Raw genomic sequence first — 26,232 nt, 5'->3', positions numbered from 1 at the left:
GGTTCTTGAGGTAATGAATGTGAGAGCATAGCACAATCGTGGGCCACTGATAAGATGAGGAGCCTGGACTGGCGACTGTTCTGGGGTCCCTGCCGGACCCATGACTCTGTGCTCTTTGATTTCCTGCTTCCTGCAGCCTCCTGAGAAGGGGGCCCTGGTCACTCAGAAACGTTAGCACCGCTCAGGTGAGGAGATGCGATGCATTGGCCGTGTCTCCTGATTCCCCTGCTGTCACGCTTAATGCAGGCTCCAAGTCTGGCCACTCAGTCACTGTCATGGAACATTCCAGAGCTACCACCTGGGTCCTTCCCGCTAATGAGGCGCTTCTCAGAGACTCAGTCCTCACCCCAATTTTTTTTCTCTTTGCTCTTCCTGTCATATCCAGGAGAAAAGTGGTGTTCAAGTTGTCTGTCAGCCAGAGGAAAAGGGAAGCCTTGCTGAGGTGACTTTCTCTAGGGGCTGTCTTTCTGGTGTGGCCCTTTCTGGGCTCCAGAACTCGACTGTGGTCCTGTGGTACTGGTTCCTCCATTGACCCACAGGAGCTCCCAGACTTAAGAGCTTTAGGACGTTGATTGGATGATTCCTTGAGAAAGACAGGTCAGCCCCTGAGAAGAGGACTGTTGACAATTCACCGTATGTGTAAAACTAAATGCAGCTTTGAATGGTACTCGATGGAGCCTGTGGCCAAGACATTGTCGAGTTGCGGATGTTACCAATACCACTCGGCCAGAATGGCGAAATGCTGGCAACATTCCAGAGGTTGTGCGGGGTGTTGCTCATGGTGGACAGGGTACCAGGATGTGAATCCTGATCTTCACTGTCAGATGGCCCTTTTCCAGTACCTAGCAATGCTTCCGATTACGACCATGTCTTTCTAGCTCTGGATCTGCTGAAGTGCGGGTGCTGCCCGCATTTCCCAGCCTCCTTTGCAGCTTAGTCCTCCCCACGTGACTCGTTCTGACCAATGGGCCATGAGCAGAAGTAACTTGTCACTTCCAGACTGAGATGGCAAACAGCTAATGTGACTCCTCCTTCCCTCTCTTCCCATTCAGAGTGACCTAGGGGCCACCTGTTTCAGACAGCAAAGCTATAAGAGCCAACAGACCCACATCAGGCTGACGTGAATGAGAAAGACCTTTTTATTAAACCATTGAGATTTGGGGGTGTGCCTATGGTGTCGACCAGCATTCAGTATCCCAACCGATGGGGGCCCTGGAGAATACAAACTCCATGTGGGCAGGGTCTGGTCTGTCTCGTCCACCCCTGTGGTGGACACCAGTACATAACAAGCATGTAGAAGCTGCTAAATAAGTCTCCAAGAATGAATGACTGAACGAAATCTCTTTTTGAGTTTCCAATGTCTTTTTACTAGGCAACTAGTGAAAGCCCTTTACCCAGGTGTGGCTCCAACAAAGGTCTCTGTTCCTCCCTCCCTTCTTGCCTGGCTTGGGTTCTACGGGTCCTCACGTCTGAAAATCCCGGCCGTTCCTGCTCACACAGCTCTGTCTCCGGGTGTCGCTTCCCTGTGACGCAGGCCCTTCTAGCTCTTGCTCTAAATCTGTCTTTGTCAACAGCAGTCTGGAGGAGTGTAATTGTCCCCTGTGACATATCTGACACTGTCTTGGGGGCTTCCCATGCAGGCTTCCCCAATAGTCTGGTCTAAGACCAACATGGGAATCTGACACATTGATGTCTGGGTCCATGCAAGCGCTCCACAGCTGGCCCCCATCCAGTAGATGTGACCAGTGCCACTGTTCACTGGACAGTGGTCATGTGCTTCTAAACCTATCACCAGGCTCAAGTTTTGTGTCCCTGAATCGACCACCTAGACTGGCTGCTAGAGGACTGTTTCTGAAGTCAAAACTGACCCACCCCTCTGTTGCTGAAGAACAGTGTAGTGCCTAAGAACATGGGTTCTAGAACCTGAGTGCCTTGGTTCAAATCCCTCTTCCTCCACTTAATGGCTGTGTGACTTTTGGTAATTTACCGAACCTCTCTCTGCCTCAGTTTCCACACTGTTAGTGGGGAAACTAGAGGGGAGACGAAGCCTCTCCCCAACTCTAAATGATGAAATAATAGTGTGACCACTTGCTGGGCATAGCTCTGTACTAAGCAGGGAGGCCACCCTCTTATGAAAACAGGCTTAGGAGAGTTGACTCACTCTTCCAAACTCCTGAGAAGTGCGGGTTGGGAAGTGGACCCAGGAATGGCCCTCAGCTCTTGCTCTTCTCCGCCCCCCACAGTGACCACACCGGGCTCTGGACCCTGCTGGCCTCGCCCCTGGCCTCCTGGGACAGCTCACGCAGTACCAGTTGGCTCTGATTATCAGAAAGTGCTTCTTCCTCTGCATTCTCACCCGCCTACTGGAAGATTCTGCCAGCTGGTCCTCGTTTTGCTCTCTGGAGCCACACAGTGAGTTTAATCTCCTCAGTACTTGCGAAATAAATTTAATAAACTCCACAAAGTGTGTAATCTCATAGACAGGGTGCAGAATTTCTGTGCTTCTGACTTTTTTCCCCCATAATTACTAGCACCATGGAAATTGCAGGGATTACAGACTCCACCGGAGACAGAGATGAGTTGTGTCACCAAGAAAGTACAAATGAACTGAAACTCCCGCACAATAAGGTGGGCTGAGATTTGCATTAAACCAGGAGGCAGGTTAGTGCCCATTAACTCCATGGGGACCAACCGTGACCTTCAAGCGTTTGTTCAGGAGATGGAGAAGCAGGGTGGGGGGCGCAGTTGGGGCTGGGGTGGAATGCGGTGATTGGTGGCAGGCTGTCTTTAATAGACTGACTCATTACACATCTCAGAGCTCATCTGGGCTCACCCCATTTTCCCTGTCAGACAACATTCCTCCTCCATCCCTTTCCAACCAACCTCCATCCCCAGGAAGGAAAAGACTCATTCCGACATCACACAGCTGGTCCAGGGGAATGGGGACCAGAACACAGGCTATCTGATGCTACGCCAGTGACCTTCCCGTTGCACCGACTAACCCTGGTCCCTATCAGCTTTGGGCTAACACACTGTCAGCAGGTTAGCAAAAAATGTCACGTTGTCGTAAGAAGACTCTTCATGCACCTGTGATCTACGTGGGGAGGGCCTAATGAAGCAGGACCTGCCTCCTCTGAGCTCTAGTCTCACCGCCCAGGACACGGTGGCACACTTACCACCAACTCCCATCGCATACTGATGGCAGACGGTGTTGATGGATTTCAGCACTGTTCCTACTAAGCGTGGATCGCACAATCTTATCCAATACGGGAGTTAACTCGTGAGGTAAGAGCTACTCCCCATACCCAGTCTTTATGAGCTCCATCAACCAAAAGAAAAAGTAGGTAATTTGGGCTTCCCTGGTGGCGCAGTGGTTGAGAGTCCGCCTGCCGATACAGGGGACACGGGTTCGTGCCCTGGTCTGGGAAGATCCCACATGCCGCGGAGCGGCTGGGCCTGTGAGCCATGGCCACTGAGCCTGCACGTCCGGAGTCTGTGCTCGCAGCGGAAGAGGCCACAACAGTGAGAGGCCTGCGTATTGCAAAAAAAAAAGTAGGTAATTTCTGAGTTTTAATTTTTTTCTCTCAAACCCACTATTGAGCTTCAACTGTGGCTGTTAGTGAGCGAAGGGCTATGCTCGATTCGCTGCAAGAATGGCCACAATTCTCCACCCGTCCCTGTAATCAAGCCCTTTGCGATAGGACTTTGCAGCTCCTTTCATCAAGTGGGGGAGTTTATTTCTCCCCACCTTGTACTTGGACTGGCTTGTGACTTCCTTTGCCCAATAGAATGGGATGGAAATGACAGTGTGACAGTTCAGAGCCTCACCCCAAGAGACGCAGTGCTCTTCTACCCAATCTCTTGGAATCCTACTGCTGCCATGGGACAAGCCTGGGCTAGCCTAGTAGAAGATGAGAGACCCCCCTGGGCCTAATCACCCCCATTACCCCAGATGACAGCCAGATAACTGTCATTCATTCGAGTAATGTCACCTAAGACTAGCCAGCTCCAGCTGACCTGCCAGCTGACCACAGACAGATGTGTAAGTCCAGGTGAGATCAGCCGACTTTATCCAGACCAAAAGAATTCCCCAGCTATGTTTCAGACTCATGAAATAAATAAGTGCTTACTGTTTTAAGATATGTTTTGGAGTTATTTTTTAATGCAACCATGACTAACATGCACTATCTAATGTGGTTCCCTCAATAATTTTTTGTAATAACAATGATCCCCATTTTGAGGTTGAGGTTCAGAGAAGTAAAGGCTTGTTTGAAGTCATCCTGCTAGTAATCCCAGAGCTAAAATTCAACCCAGGTTTTTCTGACTCCTCTGTCATTTTCTGATGTAGCTGAAGAATCTCTAATACTTGGGTGGCAAATAGGCTTCATTTCACTTGCCAGTGTTAGTTAGTTCGTAATGTCTGCCTGTAATGTACTGTTGAAAAGATGGAGGGGGGAAAAAGATTACTGTGGTTGATTAGTGATGTCTGCCATGGATGGTGAACACAAAAGCAGCAGTGTGAGTGCTATGCATTAGCCATTAAGTCTTGTGTATATCCAAACCCAAAGTATGAGAGAATTTTGGCTGACATATCAGGACTTGTCCCTGAGGCAGAGCAGGGTGCTCTTACCTAAGATGAGCATGCACTCTTATGTTATGCTCAGGCCCTGTGTCTTCTAGTTATTAGCCCTGTTGCCACCACTAACCAGCCTAGGGTGATATAGCATAGTTCACCTCTTAAGGTTGATGTTAGAGTTAAAAGAGATAATGGATGAAAAACCATTTAATTTCCAGGTAAAAATGATGGCTAAAGGACACTTGAATCACCTTCCTCTCTCAAAATCAGCTAAAGACAGCAACAACCAAAACTGGAATATAGGGGAATTTTTTCCCCTGAATTTTTATTGAAATCACAAATTGCCACAGCCCCAAACCACAAACACTGAAGTCCTTTTACCCAAATACTGTGAAATCTAGACCATTGCCCAGAGGAAAGAGAGAATCTATGCAAACGTCTCTAGTATGTTTTGTGGATAGGAAGGTTGAGGCTTTGCAGGATACATCCCAAACCTGAAAACTTTATCCAAAATTCTTGGGCTTAGAGCCCTGGGACCCAGTCACAGCCTCCCTCGAGGCTTTGCAGGGGCCACACTGACCGCTGGGTGTCAAACACTGAGCTGTGTTCCCACAGCAAAGGAAAAAACTGATGTGGTAAAATAGTTTAAGACGACAAACCCAAATGGAAGCTGTGGTCTCCCTGAGATCATCTCTCCCACCCTTGCCCACACTACCCTCCCACAAAGAGCTGGCCCCTTGGAAAATGAGTTAAGAAGAAACCAGCACAGGAACTGTGCAGAGGTGCTGCGAAAGGGGAGAAAAGGAACATAAACAAAAGCAGATGAAGAAAATACTCTGCAAGAAGAATTGCCCAAAGAAGCAGGGAAAAAACAGTTGTTCTTTACAGCCTTCATCATTTTCAAATGACACAATGTCTCTATAAAAGACTCAAATAAGAAATATAAGGATGGAAAGAAGTGATTATAAAATAGTGAAAATCAAGCTGGCTGTTCTTAGGAATGAAATAGAAAAAAAGAACAAAAGATATTAAGCCACATTAGAAACACCAGCAAATAAAATGAACATGACTAAACCACAGTAAGAAATATTGTGGTTAAGCTATGGAAAGTCATGCAACATTAAACAGAAAAGAAGAACTTTTTTGGGGGGGTCAAAGATTAGAGTGATGACATCCCATGGAGTAACTAAGCCCGTGTGCCACAACTACTGAAGCCCATGTGTCCTAGAGCCCGTGCGCTGCAACTACTGAGCCCGTGTGCTGCAACTATTGAAGCCCGTGAACCTACAGCCAATGCTCCACAAAAGAGAAGCCACCACAATGAGAAGCCTGCACACCGCAACGAAGAGTAGCCCCGCTCACCACAATTAGAGAAAGCCCACGCTCAGCAATGAAGACCCAAGGCAGCCAAAAAATAAAATTAATAAGATTAAAAAAAAAAGATTAGAGTGACGAGAGGCATAAAAGACAGAAAAAGGTTAGCTAACAGATAAACCTTGTATGGGAGAACGGTATAAAGATACTCAAAGTTATACTAAAATAAAAGTCTGAAAATAAAGTCATGAATCTTCAGGTCCAAAGTACACACAATCTTCCAGGAATAACTGCTGAAGAAATATCAGCTCTAAGACAAATCTGAATGAAATAACTGAGCTTCAGAAATAAAAGATTCATCTGTTCATCTAGGTAGAAAAATCAAATCACAATGTAGGCAGAAATCAGATTGGCACAAAGGTCTCCGCAGTAATGCTAGAAGACATTGGAACAATGTCTACAAAATCTGAGGGAAAGAAAATACAACTCCCGAATATTATACCCAGCCAAGTTGTGTTTCAAGTAAAAAGGTGACAGGGACATTTTCATCTGTCTGGAGCTCAGGAAACAACATTCATGAGTCTTTCTGGAAAAAAATATTTTATTAACAAAACATTGAAAGTAAAAAAGATAAAAGGAAATGCAAAGGTATAGTCAAAAGTTAAAATAAGAAAGAAGGAAGGAAGGAAGAAAGGGTTGGGGCTGAGAAGTGATTCTATTTAAATGCAAAGCTCACTCTAAATTGCCATGAGAATTGTGCTTCCATAACAGCACAAAATGTTGTAAACCCTGACAAGGTAATAATGTTTTAAGGGACAGTATAAATGCACTAATTTCCTAACTTTTCTTATTACTAGGGAGTCAGTACATTCAGTCTAAAATAAAAACATAAAGCTTTTCTTTTTCTTTTAAAGCATGACCACAACATCTTAATTTATTTTTTTTCAAGCTTTCTTCTTAACTGTAAAAATATTTTTAGGAAAAGGATATCTCTTGTGAGGCAACATTTATCTGAAGTTAATACTTATTTCAGTTTAACCTCGATTTTAAATTCTTCTGTTAAATTTAAGTAAAATATATTTAACACCTTTTTATTAAACAGTGTATAATCTCATTTTTCCTCATCTATCTTTCCTTCTATGCTACATATGTGCACAGAGAGGTGCCTAGAATGAGATCCACCAAATGCTGAATTTATTTTTTTTTTGTAATCATCAGTGTTGCTTAAATGTTTTACACTATACATTTGCCATTTTTATAAAATCAAAATTCACTATTTTAAAATTATTTTGGTGGCATCAGTCGGATCTCAGATTGTGTCTTGCTCAATGAAATCAAAGCTGGTGTTTTGACAAAAGTGGGGTGTTAGGGGATATCTTTGCCAAAACTATAGGATGATATCAGAGGGCCACAGGGAGGAAGAGCTGAGAGGGGGCCTCCTGGGTGAGTAGCAGATGGTCAGTGTTGAGGGGACGTTGGGGGCGGTGGGCACAGTGCTGCCTGAACACCATGACTAAGGAGGCGTACACCTCCATATTTGTCATCCAAGTGTGGGAAAAGGGATGGGACCCACAGACTTCAGCTTAGCTGACATTTACTACAAGCCCTCTCTTGTAGGAGCCTGTTTGGGTCTGGAGTATAATTACAGATGACAACTCTTCACACCCAAACTGGCTCCTTCCAACCCATTTCTCTGCAAACCCAGTTGTACCACCCAGTCCCCACCTGCTGAAACCCTTCCCTGGGTTCCTCTTGTGCTCAGCCCAACAGAGAGGTTGGATCACTTGCCCAAGGTCACACAGTTAGTCACTGGAAGATGAGGGATTTGAACCTGGTCAGTCTGGCTCCAGAGTCTGTGGGCTTAGTAGCAAAGGTCAAGGTCCTGAGCATGTCATGTCTCCCCCCACCATCTATTCAACAGCTCCCAACTCTTCAACAGCTCCCAATTCTTCTCTCACACTGGAGAAGCCTGGATTGAGGGGCCTTCATTTAGGAAGAGAAATGGATTTGGCATCTGTCCTTTGGCCCCTTCTCTCCTCTTTTCCCCACTCCCAACTTTCATAGTGAAGTTAAGATGGGTTGGTAGTAAGAGCCTGGCCTGGGAGTGACGAGTTAAGGATTTGAGCGTTGTGACCTCCAGTAAGTCAAAGAGATTTGCTCTAGTGCATTAATTAGCTGATCCATTCTTTCAAACACCCACTAGGCCCTGTGCTGGCTGGGTGCTGGTCAGCCAGGGAGACAGATCATAGGGGCATGGATGGAGAATAAGTGGGTGGCACATGTGGGGCTGACTCCATTTCAACTGAGACTTCAAAGATGAGGGAAGCTTGTGGGATGGAGAGCTGGGGCAGAGCATTCCAGGCTGTGGACAGACAGGAAGCCATGGAAGCCATGGTGAGAAGGCTGGATTTTATTCCAAGTTCAGTGGGAGGCCACTGGAAGGTTTTAAGCTGGGAGGCATGTGATTGGATTTACTTTTTAGAATGTTACCCAGGCTGCATGGAGGAGGCGGGAGGCAGGAAGTGGGAGAGGAACCAGGTGGGATGAGGTGCCACGGTCAGTCGTGCAGTTTCTAACTCGCCCTCCTGCCTTCCGCTCTGCTTTCTGGCTGGCCCAGGGCAGGCAGCCCCGGGTCCTGGTCCTTCCTCCACCCCAGGCTTTAGAAATTGGAAATCGGAGCTGCTGTGCAGTGAGGCAGAGATGGGGAACCCTAGAGAAACACAAGCCTAATTCCCACCCAGCCCTCCCGACCCCCAGGATCACCTCCTCAACAGCCATGTCATGTTTGCATAGACACAGAGGTGCAAGATGGCTAGTTTGATGACAATCTTCGGCATTTGTACAACCCCTGACCTCGGCATGGCCTTCCCTGCCCTAGAGGGAGACAGGAATGCAGTGTGGGTTGAATGTGCCAGAAAGCTGCCTTCCCAGGCTCCCCATTTCCTTTTCCACATTCCAATGCCTTGTCCTGGCATCTCAGAGCGGTTCCTACCCAACCACCCATTCATTTGTTCACCCAAACCCTGTGAGGTTTGTCAGGCAGGGATGGTCATGCTCACTTGTCAGATGTAGAAACTGAGGCCTGGGGAGGGGAAGCCGCTTGTCTGGAGCCACTTCCCGGTTGGTGGAGGCTTAGTCCTGTAATGGCTGTGTGACCTCGGGCAAACCACTTAACCTTTCTGGGCTGCCCTTTCCTCCTGGGCTCTGCTTCTTGTGTGGTGCAATGGGGAGGTTCAAGCGGATTAGGATACATTTTACACACCTGAGAGGTGAGAAGGATTATTGTGAGCCTGGGTATCACTGTCACCACTGAGTGTCCCGGGGCTCAGCAAGAAGCTCTTCTTCCCTTCCCTGGCTCCGTTTTTCCAAACCAAATCCCCCAGCAGGCCAGCAAGTGAAAGCCATTATTGACTTGTCCTTATCAATATTCCTCCCACAGCTTGCCATCCTCCTTGTGGCCTGAGCAAGGAAAACCCATCCCTGCCTCTGGAAGCTCCAAGCCTTGTCAGGCCCTCAGGTTCCTTAGAATCCCAGCAATTCAGGGCTGGACTGTGAGATTCAATCAGACTCAACCCTTTCACTGTGCGGATGGTGAAACTGAGGCCTGAGGGTAAATAATAATAGTAATAACAAAAAATATCTGGGTCATTGCTTTCAGTTACAGATGATGAGAAGAAAATTCATATCAAACTGGCTTCAGCACAAAGGGGAAGTATTGGCATAGGTAACTGAAAAGTCAAAGAGGAGGGTTTCAGGAATGGCTTCCTCAAGAGCTCAAACAAGGTCTGAGTCTCTTCCTCTCTCCCTGCTCTGGTTCTGCCCCACTGGCTCCATCCTCAGACCCTGTATTGGCAAGATGCTGCAGCAGCCTTTCTGTCCCCTCAGGTTCAATTTCAGAGGCAAAGAGCAAGTGTTTCACTCCCAGCATTCCCAGCCAGCATTTCATTGCACTTTGTTGGCTCTTATCAGGCCTTGTGACCATCCTTGAGCCAATAACTGTGGCCAAGTTAATGTAAATCCCTGACTAGCTGGAGCCACCCAGAACCGCCGACTGAGAGTAGAAGGAGGGGGGTACCTTTGATCCCTCCCCAGATCAAGGACTGTTGTTGAGAGGAGATGAGTACTGGGGCAGCAAAGAACTGATGCCTGTTGGAGTACACATCAACGGCAGTGGAGTACCTCCTGCCACGGATGCTGGTCTAAGCACTTGGCATCCAGGACCACAAACCTCCCTAGCGAGCTGCCAGGTGGGCATACTCACAGAGGAGGAAACTGAAGTCAGAATGGGAGGTGACCTACCTAAGGCACAGCTAGGAAGGGTTCAAAGTCAGCAGCCCAAGCGCACTTCAGAACAGTTACCACTGGGGGTAACTGAGGCTCGGTCCCAGTGAAGAATGCTAGGAGACATTCTAGAACATGCCTGCCAGCTATCCCACACGGGTCCTCCAGGTTCTCACCCATTGCTGGTGGAAGGCTGGCTGCCTGGCACGCAGGCTGAGAGGAAGCCTCAGATGGAGACTTACAGGTGCCTGATGGAACATTCTAGTAGTGGTAGGGTCTGGGATGGGGATTGTCGAGGGGATGTGCCTGGGACCTGGGCAGCATCTGAGGAGTGTATGATTGACAGAGGGGGAGGGAGTCTTCTCCCTCCTTTCTAGTCTCACCCACCTCTGCCTTCCTGACCCCCCCACCACTGCAGAGGCGGAGGAGTTGATTCATCAGAGCCACAGTTACTGGGGGACAGGGTTACTGTGCTACAAGGCCGGAGCCCATATAGCCTTTCTCTTCCACTTTCTGCCACTGCCATGTGGTGGGCAGATGTAGGCAGGACTCACCTCACCTTTCCCACTTTGTCCAAAAAACTACTGAGTAAGTTAGGTCAGAGACTGCAAGCTTGGCCCTATGCCCCCCTTCCCTTCTTGAACGTCCTTCCCTCTTGTGGTCAGACAAATGTAAACCAATCTCAACTCACGAAGGAGCAATGTAGGAGGACCCATCTAAGCTTTGAGCCTAAGCTAGAAATATCTAGAAAAGGCATAGGGTGTGGGAGAGCACAACCTGCACAGAAAGACGCAGAGCAGAGGGCAAGAGAAACTTGTGGACATGACAAAACGTGACCTTGTCATCATGGTTGGATTGTTGGGACACCTTTAAGTGGGCTGCCCTCAATTCCAGGGCGCTATGAACCCCAAATATTGAGAACCATCCTGGCCTCGGCAGGTGGGCAGCCGCCCCTTCACTGCGGAGCTCATGGCTGCACGGCCGTCCCGGCTGGAGGGCCTGGTGGTCCTCAGGGCGAGGTGACCCTGCGCGTGCCCCTCCCTACACTGGGCGCCCCCCAACACCACCCCTTCGTTTCCTCTCCACCGGCAGGTCAGGTCGGGGCTCTGGGCCCGCGGCCGTCAGCGCAAACCTGGAGGAGCCGCGGGGAGGGAACTGCGGCCGCGCCTTTCTTCCTCTTCCTTCTGCCGCCTCAGCCACCTTGTCCCCGGCCACACATCAGGCCAGCGCTCCGGGCTCATAATTTCAAAGGCCTTTTACCTTTTCTAGGTCAGGATTTTCTTGCTTTTGGCCAAAGGCCACTGCAGAATTTACAGAACGAGGAGCCAGCGCAACACGGTCTTCGGAAGACGGAGCTCGCGGGGCTGACGGGCGGCTTCCCCCGCCCCGGTCTCTGCCCGCTCCTCCCGCAGCGGCGGCCCCGGCGGCGGACACAGCCGCATCGGGCGGGGCTGTGATTCCTCTCTCCCGCGCGGGCTGAGCCCGGGGCACCGTCACCGCGCAGGGGCTGCTGGGGGCCGCGGGCGGAGCCGGAGGTGCTGGACGGAGGGCAGCGCCGCGGGCGGGGGCTCGGGGTCCACCGCCTGCTCTGTCCCCTGAGTGGCCGCGTGCCTTGTGGCCGGGAGGCACACCGCTCCGGGCCTCACGTCCCAACCAGGACAGGGGGCAGAAGCACACCCCGTGCGGCTGTGGCCAGGGTTCAGTGAGGCGATGCAGATGAGGTCCGTGTGCCTGGCTTCCAGAACTTTCCATGAGACCCCAATCGCCTGGTGACGGAAAGTTAGGAAGCCGATAGTAATTTTGTCTCTCTCTCACTGAACCGCGAACCTGGACCCTGAGGTGAGGTCCGGGAACTGTACCGGGAGAAAGGAGAGCCGCGGCTCCGCCCTGACTGACCGGGGCTCCCGCGGGTCGGCGGGGCTCCCGTGGCCGGATCGAGGCCCGGCCTGGCCAGCGGGGGCTGCGGCCGCCGCAGTGGAGCACTGCTGGGTCGGCTGAGTCACAAACGCCCGAGCGCTTCCCGATTTCTTCCTGGGGCCGCAGGACTCTGAAGCTGAGGCCGGGGCCCCTCAGTCCCTCCTGGGGGGCCGGTGTGAGCGAGTCAGCAGGGCCCTCCCCACCCAGGAAGCTGCCCCTATCAGGGTCGTCGGCCCAGGGATGGGGTCCAGGGGGAGGAGCGGGGCGGGGGTGGAGCCGGGGGCAGAGACTGGACGAGTCATTCCCCCCTGAGCCTCGCCTGACACCCCGGAGAAGGGCGGTGGTGGTTCGGGCCGCAGGGCTGCTGGGGGGCGGCCTGGGTCACGTGTGCAGAGGTCAGCGGGGGGCTGGCACCACCGGGAGAGCCTGGGGTGGTGGGAAAGGGGTGCGCTAACTGGGACAGCCGTTCCCAGAGGTGGGAGCGCGCAGACTCACCCCCGGGTGTGGTTAAATACAGACTCCCAGACCCCACCCCATCCCAGAGATCCTGGTGCCTGGGTCTGGGGAGGGTCCGGGGAATCTGCATGTTCGCAAGCCCCTCCTGCATTCGGGAGACTACGGACCACACTTTGGGGACCCTGAGGTGTCTTCTCGGGGCTTGGGCTGGAACTGGAGGAGACTGAGTGGGCCAGGGGTCCGGCAGGTGACGCGGGAAGGTGCGGAGGGGGTGCAGAGCTCATGGAGCGGGACAAGAGGCTTTATTGGAAAGGCAGGTGGGATAGGATAGGTGTTCAAGACTGGGGGCAGGTGGGGACTGCCTCTGGGTGATGTTTGTCACACGCAACTCACAGACCAGCTGTGGTTCTGTGTGATTTGTCCCCTTGAGCCTGGATGGGAGTGGTCTTTGGTTGCTTTGACCAGTAGGATATGGCAGAAGTGATGCTGGGCTGGTTTCTGGGCCCAGGCAGCACCCCCTGCTTCTCTGGGGGAGGCCATTGTTAGGGCTGTGAGGAAGCCCAAGAAACCAGGGGAGGGATGGCTTGGGGAGAGTGATGCCTGCTGACCCCAGCTGTGGCAGCTGAGCCCATCCCAGATGACATACATGTGAGGGAAGAAGGCATCTGGGCCATCACAGCCCCAGCGGGCGTGTCAGGGGAAGAACTGAAGCCGCTGACAACCAAACCGAGGCCCAGATACATGGTCCCGTCGAGCCCAGCAGCCATCGACAGCCCTGCCGACCACCCGGCTGTGGCCTGTCACTGAAACCACACAAGCTGTCCTCCATGTGCCGAATTCCTGGCCCTGAAAATTGTGAGCAAAATTTTAAGCCGCTGAGTTTAGAGTGGTCTGTTTCACAGCGACAGAGAACCAGAACCCCTGGGGGAGCCTGGGAGTCCATCTGTAAAATGGGGAAACAACACAGCACAGGGTCAGAGTCAGCCTCCAGAGGACACTCCAGGTTCAGCTCTGCCGCTCAGCAGCCAAGCAGCCTCGGTCAAGGGACGTAAGTCACCCAGAAGTGAAAGTTAATAATAGCGAAAGTCTCCTGGGGCTCGTAAGTCACCCGGAAGTGAAAGTTAATAATAGCGAAAGTCTCCTGGGGCTTTGTGGGGCTTAAGGGTTAATCCATTTGAAGTGCTTAGAACTGTGCTGGCCTGTAACTCTGACTAATAGACGCCAGCCATGATTGTCACCTGTTATCACACGTAGGCCTGTGGTGGGCATTAAATGAGAGCTTGTGGGGGCCAGGCACCCAGTAAGCACTCAGTGTATGTGTGCTGCTGTCATTAAAGATGTACTCTAGAGAGGACCTTCAAGGTGGCGGAGGAGTGAGACGTGGAGATCACCTTCCTCCCCACAAATACATCAAAAATACATCCACATGTGGAACACCTGCTACAGAACACCTACTGAAAGCTGGCAGAAGACCTCAGACTTCCCAAAAGGCAAGAAACTCCACACGTACCTGTGTAGGGCGAAAGAAAAAGGAAAAACAGAGGCAAAGAATAGGGATGGGACCTGCACCTCTGGGAGGGAGCTGTGAAGGAGGAAAAGTTTCCACACACTCCCCTTTGCGCAGGCAGAGACAGGGGGTGATGGTGGGGGCGGGGGGGGGATGTTTCGGAGCCATCGAGGAGAGCACAGCAACAGGGATGCAGAGGGCAAAGTGGAGAGATTCCTGCACAGATGATCAGTGCCAACCAGATATATAGATTGCCAACAAACATATGAAAGGATGCTCAACATCACTAATCATTAGAGAAATGCAAATCAAAACTACAATGAGGTGTCACTTCACACCGGTCAGAATGGCCATCAACAAACAATAAATGCTGGAGAGGGTGTGGAGAAAAGGAACCCTCTTGCACTGTTGGTGGGAATGTAAGTTGATACGGCCACTATGGAAACAGTATGGAGGTTCCTTAAAAAACTACAAATAGAACTACCATGTGACCCAGCAATCCCACTACTGGGTATATACCCTGAGAAAACCATAATTCAAAAAGAGTCATGTACCACAATGTTCATTGCAGCTCTATTTACAATAGGACATGGAAGCAGCCTAAGTGTCCATCAACAGATGAATGGATAAAGAAGATGTGGCACATATATACAGTGGAATATTACTCAGCCATAAAAAGAAACGAAATTGAGTTATTTATAGTGAGGTGGATGGACCTAGAGTTTGTCATACAGAGTGAAGTAAGTCAGAAAGAGAAAAACACCATATGCTAACACATATATATGGAATCTAAAAAAAGAAAAAGAAAAAAAAAGGTTCTGAGGAACCTAGGGGTAGGACAGGAATAAAGATACAGTTGTAGAGAATGGACTTGAGGACATGGGAAGGGGGAAGGGTAAGCTGGGATGAAGTGAGAGAGTGGCATGGACATATACACATTACCAAATGTAAAATAGATAGCTAGTGAGAAGCAGCCACATAGCATAGGGAGATCAGCTCTGTGCTTTGTGACCACCTAGAGGGGTGGGATAAGGAGGGTGGGAGGGAGATGAAAGAGGGAGGGGATATGGGGATATATGTATATGTATAACTGATTCACTTTGTTACACAGCAGAAACTAACAAAGTCTTGTAAAGCAATTATACAACAGTAAAGATGTTTAAAAAAAAAAGAAGATGCACTCTATATCAGGACAAAACTCTAATTCAAAAAGATACATGCACCCCAATGTTCATGGCAGCACTATTCACAATAGCCAAGACATGGAAACCACCTAAATGTTGGTAGGCAGATGAATGGATAAAGAAGACGTGGATACAATGGAATAGTACTCAGCCATAACAAAGAATGAAATAATGCTGTTTACAGCAACATGGATGGACCTAGAGATTATCATATTAAGCAAAGTAAGGCAGAAAGAGAAAGACAAATACCATATGATATCATGAGTGGAATCGAAAGTATGACACAAATGAACCTATTTACAAAACAGAAACAGACTCACAGATGTAGAGAACAGACTTTTGGTTGCCAAGGGGGATGGAGGGGGAGGGAGGGATGGATTGGGAGTTGGGGATTAGCAGATGCAAATTAGTGTATATAGAATGGATAAACAACAGGTTCTACTGTATATAGCACAGGGAACTATATTCAATATCCTGTGACAAGCCATAATGGAAAAGAGTATAAAAAAGAATATGTATATATATGTATAACTAAATCACTTTGCTGTACGTCAGAAATTAACACAACATTGTAAATCAACTCTACTTCAATAAAAAAAGGATGCATTCATTGACTGAGTACCTACTATGTGCCAGACACTGTCCAGGAGCTTGGGGTCACATGAGGAACAAACAGACCAAGATCTGTGAGTGATGGGAGAGGAGGAAAAGAAGGTGGGGGGATGGTGATGTGCCCCCACCCCACAGTTATGTGACTATGCAGACCCTGAGAAAAGCAAGGCAGAGGTGAGATAGTTATTGAGCCCAACTGTCGTGAGGCCCACGGAGAATGTGGCTCTCCCAGTGGACATGCCCTGTATCCTGAGCAAGACAGATCTGCTGCCCAGCCCTGTCTGCCCTGGCACCCTCTGCGACCCTCCAGCAGGGGGAGCAAAAGCTCAGCCGGCCCTTCCTGGGTGGTGTCCTTGAAAATAAACCCATTTCCTCGTGACTCAAATGAAAAACATATTGCTTAGAAAGTGCTTTTCAAACAGAATCACCCGAACCTTTTATTCTCAGAGCTGGCATCTCATGGCGGACATCTGGCGAAGGTGTCAGTGTCATAATTAGTTAGACCTTCCCCAGATTCCTGGTACCACAGTCTGTCAGCAGGAGCCACCTGCCTTGTCTGCAAGGATGGGGGATGGGAAGGATTGACCCCGTACCTGGGTGCATCCCCTACCCATGGGTGCTCAGGGTGCTCTGTGGCTCCTGGCAGCCCCTGGGGGGGGGGCAGCTTCATCCAGGGGAAGCAGTGTTCACCCCACACCCCTCGTTGGTGGCTTCTGAGACCTCAGAACAGGCGGTGTATTCAAACAATAATAACCAAAGTGTAACAGTAACAGTGATACAGCTCTTGTGTCCTGAGAGCCTACTATGTTGCCCATCTCTTCTGTCCACTGCTTCACCCTAGTGTCTAGAGCAGTGCCTGGCCCATAGTAGCTGCTCACCGAATGATGGGTGGATGGGAGGCTGGGTGGATGGGTGGGTGATTAAGGAAAACAGAGGAACTGGGATATGAGTTCATGTTTCCTCTCTGTGGGCTTGGCCAGGGCAACAGCTTCTGGGGGAATCTTCTATGTTCTCAGTCACTTTGCAGGCCTGGGGGAGGGAGGGCAGTTCCTGCGGATGAGCTGCTCAGTCTAAGAAGCAGACTGGTGGCAGGCAGAACGTCCTGCAGGGTGGCCGGAGGACAGGGAAGCGCTCAGGGACTTTGAAAGCCAGAGCCTGGTGTTCAACCACCCACAGAGCCAGGGAGGAGGAGGAAAGATGCCAGTGAATCAGAGAAGGAGCCGTTGGCCCCAGGTCCATCACCAAACAGCTGTGTGACCCTGGGCCTGTCCCCCTGCCCCTAGGGCCTCTTTTTCAGGAGTAAACCGTGTGCTCCAGCTCCAGGGCTGCTTTGAAGATGAAGGGAGGAGAGGGGAGGGATGTGGGGCTGCTTTGAACCGGTGCTCAGGTTCGGGAGGGGGAAGGGGCTGGCTTTGACTCTCCCCAGAGTGCATGGCCACGCCTCCGTCAGCAGCCCGCTCTCCCCCGTGTGGGGCTTAATCATGGGGCTCAGCCCACCAGGCAGGCCGGGAATCCCACCCCGAGACTCAGGCTGTTAACTCCTTCTGAGTCAGCCTGTCTCGGCAGCGCTAGGCGTGGGTACATGGGGTGTGGCAGGCGGTGCCAACAGGAGCCAGGAGTTGGGGTCTGCCCGCTGCTGGGTGTCAGGGTGGGGGCACAATTCCTCTGGGAGACTTGGTTTTCCTAGGTTCTCACTTTACTGCCCTGTCACACATCTCTGTTGAGCCCCTCTTACATGCTGGGCACCTGCTGGGGTATTGTGGGGAGTGAAACAGACACGGAAGGCCCTGGACGTCCTGGAGGTCAGAGATGAGCAGGGAGGGCAGACGTGGATAAATAACCACCCACAGCATAGAAAACCCACTGGGGACCGAGCAGGGGTGGTGAGAGGGGCAGCCATGGGAGTGAAACCTCAGTTTCCTTGTCTGTAAAATGGGGCCAGCCATGCATCCACCCCAAGGGGAGGGTGTGAGGGTGAAATGCAGTCTCACCTGTAAAGCGCTCAGCACTGTTTATTATTATGGTTGTTATTGTATTTTAAGTTTCCTCATCTGAAGCACACACATCGGTGGGAACTAATCATCACTAATTTGCTGTGTGACCTGGGAAAGCTGCTTTCTTCTCTGTCCTCGGTTTTCCCATCTGAGCACAGAAGGATATGGGAGCTCCCTGCTCAGACATGGGGTCAGGCTCCAAGTCCATGTCAGGTCCCACAGCTCCTTCCCAGCCCAGGGCTCCCAGAGGAGGGTGAGGTCACAGCAGCCACTGACCAGAGGTCACTGGGCTGAGCAGGAGGGGTGGGGTAGGAAGCATGTCTCGTCTTTTCTGGAAACTCTCTTTGTCCTAGGGGTGAAATGGGCTCAGGAGCCATGTCCCCCCTCCTTGTCCCTCTGGACACTTTGCAGACTGCAGCCTCTTCTCAACCCTCTGCCCAGGCTCTGGCTCTGCCAGCTGCACCCTCAGCCTGGCCTCAGGGACTAATTCTAGATGAAAGGCTCGGGGCTGGCTGGAGAGGCCCTTGGACCATCCAGGTAAGGCCCCATTTCACAGAGGAGGAAACTGAGGCCCGGTTCTGGCTCTGCTCACCATGGTGTCCTAGCCCCTTGCATGAAGCATGGCACACAGCAGATGCTTAATAAATTACTTTTAAATGGTTGGTGAATTAGTAGCAGGGAGGGCCTTGACTAATCCAGCTGCCCAGCAGCCTAAAGAGATGAGAACAAGGTCTCCCAGCCCCAATCCTGCCTCTTCACCAACCATAGCCCTGATGTGGGTACAGCACCTGACAGTTAAAAAAGCCCTTTCACGATTAATATTAATGTTATATTAATATGTCTATTGTGTCATCTCTGACACCCCATGTTTTTCAAACTTCAGAACAAGCATCACTGAGCCATTTTACAGATGAGGAAAGAGAGGCTTAGGGGAAGGGACTGACCCACCTGGCACAGCTGGGGCCGAGGTGGGCTGGGAAGGTGCCTCTGAGAAGCTCTTTGGGGTTTAAGAGTAGAGCGACCAAGGCCTCAAGAAAGACAGCCACCTGCCTGGGGTGACACAGTGTATTGAGGTCCAGCTGCCTGCCCTGCCCCACGTCAGGGTGGGAAGGTGGTCGGAGCCCCAGGCTTCCTGCAGACGCCCCTTCTGCTTTCCAGGCCACCGAATGGGAATTCACATCCTGCAGGAGGGCCACTGCTAACTTTCCTCCTCCCTGCCCACACTCAGCTGCCCTGGCTTAATAGTGGGGCGCAGTGGGGGGCCCTCCCCTCAGGGCAGGGGGCCGGTGAGGGACAGAAAAAGAGGGTTGGAAGGGTGAGAGGCCTCCTTTGAGAAGCCTCCTGAACTTGCCCCAGAAGCTCCTACTCTGCCCCTCCCTTAGGGCACTTCGTTGCCTGATGCTTCCCCATTTGTACCTGGGTGTGTCCCCCCAACCAGGGCGGGGCTCAGAGACAGGGGGATCATCTGTCATTGTGGGCTAAAAGTCTGCACTGAGAACCTGCAGTATTCCAGGGCCGCTTCCAGGGGCTTCCGCTGAGGCACTGAGTGAGTCAGACCAAAGTCCCTTCACTGAAGTTCTATTAAACAAATAAGCCCACAAATAAATACAAGATTATCATTCGTGTTATGTGCTCTGAAGGAAATGAAATAGAATCGTAAGGGGTAAAAACTCACTTAGATGGAGGATGGTGGTCAGAGATGGTTCTCCGAGGAGATGACTTCTAATTTGATGTTAGGAAGGGAGAGGGCCCTCCAGGTGGAGGAACGATTTGTTGGGGAAGGAGCTGGTTCCCTCAGTCCTCGTGGCAGTGAAGGGCAGGGACCTGATCTGAGAGCAGAGGGAAGCACTGAAGGGTTTCCAGCCAGGAAATGATGGGGCAGTATTTTGAGCCCATGACTCTGCAGATGGATGGGGAATGGATGGGGGCAGGCATGGAAGTGGGGAGACCAGGGGGGAGGCCGGGGGGTGGGTCACACAGGCAGGAGGTCTGGGCTGAGGTTGGGGGCAGGAGACACGTCAAATGCAGCTGTTGGTTGGATTGATATGAGAGGCCATGGCGGGCGCGGGGGCGATGGTGTTGGTTGTGCGTGAGGGGACTGTAAGTCGTGCGCACTCCCATCCCTCCAGGACTCCTGTTGCCCCAGGTTCTGGGATCACAGGGAACTCCCATCCTCATGCCTGCAGGATCCCTGGCCCCTTAGTGACTTGAAAAATGGCAAACCCCGGTACTCCCCACATCTCATCCTCTCTCAGCCATGAAACGCCCCTTCCCCAACTGAGTCCCCCTGAGGGACTGGAGGCAGCTCAGGAAGGAGCCAGGTCGGGGGATGAGGGGCTGGTGTCCCTGACTCTGCCCTGATGGGGAAGGTGAACTTGGGCAAGACGACCTTGGACAAGACTTTCCTCCCAGACCCCCGACAGGAGAATGGCTGCAAGAGGGCAAAGGGGTCTGGGTCATGTGACCCCAGTGAGGCCCCCCCCCCACCGCCCCACCAGGAGACCCTGCCCTCCCAGTAGGGCCTCGGTTGGGCGAAAGGGTTAAAGCCTGAGATGCTCTGATGGTGCTGCTGGGGCCTGTCTGCCCCTCCTCTCCTGAGATTAATTCAGTTTGGTAAAGTGGTATTTACACTGGAAATTTAATCATCATTTCTGATGGTAAAGGAATTGAAAAATGAATTGAAAGTGTCAGACGATGCATTAGGGTGGGTGATGGAGTGAAGCGGGGGCCGCCCACTTGGCCTCCCCATTGGGTGATTTATGGGCCCAAGAAATTAGCCAAGTTTCTGTTTCCATAATTGCAGGATCAAGAACCAGGAGTGATGGGGGGAGAGGGTTGGGGGTAAGGGGACGGGGAGGCGAGAGAGGGGAGAGTCCAGCCTGGAGGCAGATGCAGTACTAGTGTCACCCGGCCCAGCCCAGAGAGGGGCAGGGGCACATCCGTGATGACGCAGGCTGCTGGGGGCACAGTGAGGCTGGGGTCCAGGCTCCCTCCTTGCACCACCAGACCAGAGGAGGATACTGATGGGGTCTGGCCTCTCAGGAGAGGGATGCCCTTGGCAGCTCTGACCCAGGGTCCACTTATCTGAGGAGGCTAGCTTCCACCTCCCCCGAGCTGCCCCTCTGCCTCAGGGAGGGGGGAACCCACCTATGAGAAGGGCCACCTCACCGATGCTCTCTGTCGGGACAGTGTGAGCTCATGTCTCAGTGAATTTGCAGGGACCAGGTGTCCTCAGCAGTTCCCGGTTTCTCCCAGAGGGCTCCTGACCAGGGAGGATAGGCTCCCCCAGCTGACGGTGGTCTTCTAAAGGCAGAGCTATCTCCTCCAGAGAACTAACGTCTCCTTAGAACAAGCCCTGATGCCTCCACAAGACTGGGGACTCCTTGGGAGAGAAGAAGATGGGACTCAGACACATTGTGGAGGTCAAATCAACAGAACTGGGTGATGAATTTGATGTGGGTGGTGGGAAGGGGGAGACTCTCAGGTTCTCAGATTGATGAACTGGTGGATGGAGGTGCTGTCTGCAGGCACGTGGAAGGCTTAGGGTAGGTAAGTTTGAGGAAGAGGAAGTTCTCTTTTGGATATGCTGGGCTCCAGCTGCCCCCTGGATGCACAAATGGGGAAATCAAACACACCGTGGGCACTTGTACTGTGCACCAGATTTTCCTGTTCTCCTCCCAGACACGTGGGATTGCACTCTGCTGCCCACATGAACTTGGATGAGGCCATTGACTTGCTTTCCTCAATGGAATGTGAGTGAAAGTAACATGTGCAGGTGGGAGTTTAAGAATGTGTGAACAGTTCCCCTTGCTCCTTTTTCTCTCTGCTGGAATGACCAGAAGAGCTCCATTCAGGCCCATTAGCCTGGGTCTTAGAGATTGGATAACATGGATCAGAAGGCCCAGCCAACCAAGAAGGACAGGAAGGACAGGAAGAATGAGGAAGAAGTCCTTTTAGTTTTAAGCCACTGAGATTTGGGGCATGTTTGTTACCACAGCATAGCCTAGCATAAACTGACTGATACAAAGCTCAGAGTCTGGAACTTAAAGTGCTCCTGTAATTTTGGGAGTCATTAGGGATTGATTTAAAACCTTTTTTTTTTTTTTCGTATTACAAGGTGCTGGGTATGAGATTAGGGAGATAAATGCCCCTTACCTTCCCTGCCTCTTATTACACATCTGCCCAATGGGCTATCTCCCTTGCCTAACCCAGGCTCCATCCCAACATGCCCTCAGAAGCTTAAACTCCCAGGCTGATTCTCCAAGTCTCATCCAACTCTGCCACCTCCCTCCCCTTTCAGTTTGTCCTCTCAGATCAGATCTCTGTGGCAATGTCCCTCCTCCCCACCCTTACTGCAGCAGTCCCAGGCATGTCAGCCCTGTGTGGAGCAGGCAGTGCTGGGTTCAAGCCTAGGGTCTGCCACTTAATTCATATGTGATGCTCAGGGAGTAACTTAACTTCTCTGAGCCTCAGTGTCCTGAAAAATGGGACTATTAATGGGATAGTTTTGAAGATTGAAGAAAATGAAGCACGTGAAATTCCTGGAATCCATAAGTAGTCAAAATATGGTCACTAGTGTTACATCACTATTTTACGGTCCCTCTCTTCACTAGCCTCCTGGATCACCACTCTAGTCTCTTCACCAGTCTCCCTGCCTCCAGTCTCCTCATCTCCAATCATGCCTCCATATTGCTTCCATAGACAGCTCCCTAGAGCCAGCTTTGACCATGTCACTATCCTGCTGAAGAACCATCCCTGGCTCCCAATTGCCTACATAACAAGGTCCAACCTCCTCATCCTGGCATTAGGGGCCTCCCTTTCTAGTCCTCTCACACACAGCAGCAGACAGATCCATTTGTTCTCCCGTAAATGTCTTTTAATCCCCCAGTCAGAGTGGTCTGAAGAGACCTGGCTTGAGAGGTGACCTGAGTTCTAATCCCTGCTTTTAACTGACATATAGTGTTACCTTGGGGAAGTTTTTTGATCTCTCTAGATCTCAGTTTCCCCATCTGAAAAGTAGAGGGGAGGGCAGAGGCAGAATTCCATCATCTAAATGCTTCATTCTAAAACAAGCATTCTGGGAATTCCCTGGAGGTCTAGTGGTTAGGGCTCCGTGCTTCAACTGCAGAGGGCATGGGTTTGATCCCTGGTCAGGGAACTAAGATCCCGCATGCTGCGTGGTGTGGCCAAAAGAAAAAAAAAAGTCCTTTGTAAAACAAACAGGGACTTCCCTGGTGGCGCAGTGGTTGGGAGTCCGCCTGCCAATGCAGGGCACACGGGTTTGATCCCTGGTCTGGGAGGATCCCACATGGCACAGAGCTACTGAGTGGAGCAACTGAGCCTGTGTGCCACAGGTACTGAGCCTGCGCTCTGGAGCTCGTGAGCCGCAACTACTGGGCTGGCGTGCTGCAGTTGCTGAGGCCTGCACGCCTGGAGCCCGTGCTCTGCAACAGGAGAGGCCACAGCAGTGAGAGGCCTGCGCACCGCAAGGATGAGTAGCCCTTGCCGCAACTACAGAAAGTCCACGCGCAGCAACGAAGACCCAACGGAGCCAGAAATCGATCAATCAATGAATAAAATAAAAAACAAACAAACAAACATTCTGCCTTTTGGAACCAAGCTGCTACCCCATTCCCACTTGGAGTGCCTGCCCCACTCCACCTCCTACCCACTCTCCCTCTCCTGCAGTGGGAGAGAATTCAGCCCAGGTGAAGAAGCACAGCCTTGCAGCTGCCGGGCCGCTGGGCTCAGAGATGGTGCAGACAGAGGCTGCTGGGACCCTGCAGGTCTGGGTAATTAAACCTCAGGGAGGTGGGCTCTGATCAGCAGTAGGGCTGGATCGACGATTAGATAGAAACTGCTGTTTCCATGGTTGGGAGTGTGCGTCCTGGGAGGAGGTGCGCAGAGCTCTGAGCGCTGCGGGTGTGGGTGGGGCCTGTGAAAGGAGGTTGGTGGGAGGGTTGCATTAAGACCCAGGGAGAGGTCGGCATAGGGTGGGCAGGGAGTAATGGGGACAGTGACATTCACTGAGTTTGTCTTGAATAAAATGCTCACCAACATCATATCCGTTTTTCAAATTGCTATATAAGTGTCAGCTATTACTGTTATGCTTAATCTTCATAACTACCCATCATCACATTAAACCATGCTCCCATTTATTGAGCGTTTACCTTGCACCAGGCCCTGCTGTAACTTCTCCAAGGCTCCTGACTTCCCTAATCTTCATGACACCTCTACAAGACACCTATTATTTAATTATGGTCCTCCCCGTTTATGGATAAGAAAATTGTGTAGTTAAGCAAGTTACTTCAGATCACGCAGCTCATTGGTGCTGAGGACGGGATCTGAACCCAGGCTGTTGGGCTCAGCACTCTGTGTGTAATCACTGTGCTGCACCATCTTCATGTGGACCCCACTGTCCCCCAGGGAGGGGGTCCTTGTCCTTGTTTGACAGGTGAGGAGACCGAGGCTAAGAGGAGGGGAGGGACCCCTCCAAGGTCACACTGGAAAGTCCTGCGGTGGAATCTGCACCCTGATGGGGAGGGGTGCCTGCCCTCCTCGTGTTCTCTCCACCACCCTGACATTTAGAGAGAGGGGGGCTCACGGGCTCACCCCAGGACCCCCCGAGTGAGTGGTCAGTGGAGGGACTGTGGGAGAGAAGTGGGCCCTGTTCCCCGACAGACCCAGGCTCATGCCACTCGGGCTTGTGGCCCTGGGCTAGTCACTCAGCTGCAGTGGCGGCTTGTTGGGAGGCTGGGAGCGGAGGCAGGCACAGGTGTTTAGAGCATAGTAGGTACTCAGGAATGGCTGGGCCTTCTCATCCCCCTTGGGACTGGGACTCCTGCAGGCTGGGCTGTAGCATGGGGGCCTGATGGTCCCCTCTGTGGGGTCCTAAGCTCCCACTGGGGGTGCCGGGGGCAGGAGAAGAGGCTGGCTTGGCCACAGCTCCCAAACTACCTCTTGGGAGGATGGACAGGTCTCTCTAGGCAGGGCCTCTGCGCCCCCAGCCAAGGCAGGCATAAAGCCTGGGCCCTGCTGCCTGAACCCTCAGACCTGACTCATCACCCACAGTCATGCCCTGTCACCTGTTATCCCCCTGTCCGTCCACCCTGCCCCCAGTACTAATAACTAACCCTCCCTGAGCGCTCCCATGCGTCACAGCCCATCCCACTTAATTCTCACGACTAACGGTCCTGTGGAGGAGGAACAATCACTGTGCTCAGTTGGAGATGAGGAAAAGAGGCTTGGAGAGGGGAAATAAACAACCAGGACGCGGGCACAGGGGCTCACCTGCCTCCAGGGCCCCGGCTGTTAGCCCTGGGGACAGACTTGCACCTGCACCCCATCACCCACCCCCAGGTGCCTTCACCTGACTCCCCTGCCATGCCCTGCCCCTGACAAGGTGCCGCCTGCCCCCTGCCCACCCCCATCATTGCACATGTGCACACACACTCACACACACACTTGTGCACACTCAGGCTTGCACGAGGGGCCCTCACCCCGAGATGTGTCTCCACATCCACGTTCACACTCACTACTATAAACTCCTTCCTGCATGAAGTCCCCTCAGGGGCTTCCTCTTACCCACTCTTGTTTCTGGGCATGTCACAAAACTTGCCATCAGATTTAAAGCCGAAGGGAGAGGTAGGTAGAGAGGAGCCAGATCTCATTTTATTTATCAGTGGCTGTAAAGCAATATTTCAAGTGATAATTATAATCATTAAAAATTCTGTTATCGTCTGTGGGGAGGAAAGTGCTGCCCGCACAGCCGGCTGGGGGTCGATGAGCGAAGCAGATGTTCTGGTAACAAGGTTCCAGCTCTAAACCTCCAATCCCAGGGTAAGTGTGCTGGGCATTCTGGAGCTAATGGACAGGGTGACCGAGCTCAGGAAGGGGAAGCGGAGAGCTACTCTTCTGTGACCAGGTGACCCTCACCTGTATGGCCCTTGAGCCCTTGGGTGGGCCTGAGGAGACAAGGGGACCCAGGAGGGCTCAGCCTCCCCCATGAGCTGAGGCTTGCCCTGGGACCTGACATCCTTGCACTAGGGGGTAACTTCACATGTGGGTCTGGAAATCCACGTGGTGGGTCCCCTTACAGGGGTGTGTCACGTGCCTGCTCTGCGGCCAGCCTGGCCTGGGCTCTGCTGATGACCCAGCCGTGACTTTGGGTGTGTCACCCACGCACTCTGATTGCCGCGGCTCTTGGCCACCTGCAAACACCTTCCCCGCCAGCTCCTTGCTGCAGCCGCCCAGCAGCCCACCACGATGGAAGCACCGAGAGAGCAGAGGCCTCTCCACTGTCCATCTCCGTGTCCTCAGTGTCCAGACCAGGGCCTGGCACACAGGAAGCTCCCAAGAAATGTTTGTCTAAGGACGACGAGAGCGTGTAAA

This window comes from Grampus griseus, assembly GCF_964374135.1.
Source record: "Grampus griseus genome assembly, chromosome: 1".
NCBI classification, from domain to species: Eukaryota; Metazoa; Chordata; class Mammalia; order Artiodactyla; family Delphinidae; genus Grampus; species Grampus griseus.
The sequence above is the reverse complement of the archived record's forward strand: the minus strand, read 5'-3'. Positions refer to the sequence as shown.